Source organism: Cimex lectularius, unplaced genomic scaffold, assembly GCF_000648675.2.
Source record: "Cimex lectularius strain Harlan isolate CLEC.00 unplaced genomic scaffold, Clec_2.1 scaffold211, whole genome shotgun sequence".
In the NCBI taxonomy this organism is placed as follows: Eukaryota; Metazoa; Arthropoda; class Insecta; order Hemiptera; family Cimicidae; genus Cimex; species Cimex lectularius.
Window position 1 is genome coordinate 470,777 of NW_019392909.1, and position 2,297 is coordinate 473,073.

Sequence of the window (2,297 nt, forward strand, 5' to 3'; positions counted from 1 at the left end):
GCTCTTTGATAACGGTTAATGATAAGAACAGTATGATCTATAATGCTGGCAGTTCTGGCTCTTCGGATTTTACTTTTAAATCTGGGAAGCATGAATGCTTAGCTTCAAATTTGCAGGAGAAAAAGTTACATAAAGTCAAAATAGTGTAAATACTGAATCACCACAATTATATTTTATCCGAAAATAGATTACATGACCATAATTTCAATTAATTGATTAAGGTGCCTATACTGATTAATTTAGGTGAAATTAATACTGGCCGTGATGATGACCTTAAAATAGGTCGAAAGCTTGGCAGTAACAACTGAAATTTCTTCATTCTTCAAGACCATACATTGATTTAGAGTAGAAATGATGAATGATGGAGTGAGTGTGGTGGTCAATCCTTTTTAAAAAAAAGATAGTTCCTACTCACAGTATGTTGTTTTCCAACGATCCGGATTTCGAGCCCTTAGCTCATCATCAGATTGAAGGATTTCTACAACGGTTTTACAAATCCTTCGACCTGATGATGAGCTAAGGGCTCGAAATCCGGACGTTGGAAAACACCTTACTGTTAGTAGGAATTAACTTAAAAAAAAAAGGATTGATTTAGAGTGTTCGTCTATTATTTCTGTTTCATTTCTTTTATTTTAATAACATTCTTAATTATAGTATTGTTTTTCTAATTTTTTAACTATGTTGTCTTTTAACTTTTACATTATTTTATAGTTTCAATTTTTAATTTTTATTTGTAATAATCAATAAAACCTATATTTTTATAATTAATTTTGTATTTTAAATAAATAATTAACCTTGACTCTAGGGTGAAAGCAAATTTGAGTCAAAAATAATCTTAGCAAAATTGCTATATGGATATTTATGCTCATTTGATGGGTTTGTATGTTGTCTGTTACTGTTACAAAAAATTAATATCCTTAGTCATTCATTGACCGCCATTATCTTTGGCTCAGTAACTTAAGTTAGTAATCTCAGTAATTTAAGTTAGTTTGTCAGCCAATATCTGCAAGAAAAATTGTTACACAAAAAAGGTACAGTTTTTTAAGGGTAGTACAGCTGGATTGTTAAAGTTTTGTATTTTCATTTAAGTCTTGGAGAAACGAAGCACAATATTGATTGATCATGACAGTTTTTATTGCCAACAACCGTAATTGCGTGTACTTAATACATAAGTTAAAAAAGTAAACTTCCATTTGTCTCTTCTGTGAAATTTTTTTTAGTTGTGTCACTATTCTTGTGAGTTTGCAATATGTGCCAAGCTCAACAATAAAACATCCCTGAATTCTCCAAAAATGTCGGTTTTTGATGTATTTTTTTATTTTCTACTAATAAAATTTAAATTTTTTCTGAACAATTTGAAACTGTGTACTTAAACAATTTCTAAAACGCAAAACGAAGAAAGTTGACAATTAAAAATCTCATAAAATTCTAAACATTAATTAATTAGTGTTAGCAAAGTTTATTAAACAAAATTACGGATTTTTCGATGTTTATATCGCCGTCGGTAGGGTTTAAAAATGTTCAATTAAAATATTAAATTTATTATTTAATTAAATTTCTTTGTTTTGATTAAGAATTGCAAAAATGATACAAATTTTCTTTACTGTTTATGTTAAAACAGAACACAATGAGGATGTGGATGGTTCACCAATGTTTCATTTTTACACAGCGACTGAATTTTTTATAAACTTGTGTAATCCTTAAGCAACACATTACTCCTCATCAAAAATCACCGGTTGTTTTGTTTGGGTCTTCGAAGAGGGTACAGGAACTTTTTTCTCTACTTTATCACCACGGTTATAGTAAACATTTACCCTTGAGATCAATGGAACCGTATTTATAAAAGAAGAAAAAACTCTTTGAAGTTAAAATAAATAAAATAAACGGAATATTTTAAGGGAAAATATGAAATATTTTCTAGCCGGACAGGAAAAAAGAAAACTGGAATCATGACAGGTTTTATTCATGTGAATTATTTACAAAAATAATAATCTTTGGTAAAATTGGAAAAAGGTAGTTTATTTTAATACATTTATTATTTATTTGGGACGTTTTGGTTAATGTTAGTTATAAATAGAGAATTTTCTTCTAAAATTGAGAGACATACTCTTGTGTTATGCTGGATGATGAACGTGGTTTGGACGTTTCTAATAATTTTGGTTTACCTATTCTCGATGTTGATCTAGCACTGAACATGGCGAGAAGCCGAAATGCTTCTCTCAGACCAAAAGAGGGAGATTAGAGATTAAAATTTGTTGAAATGCGTAGTATATAAAAGCATTATCTGTTTTTAATAG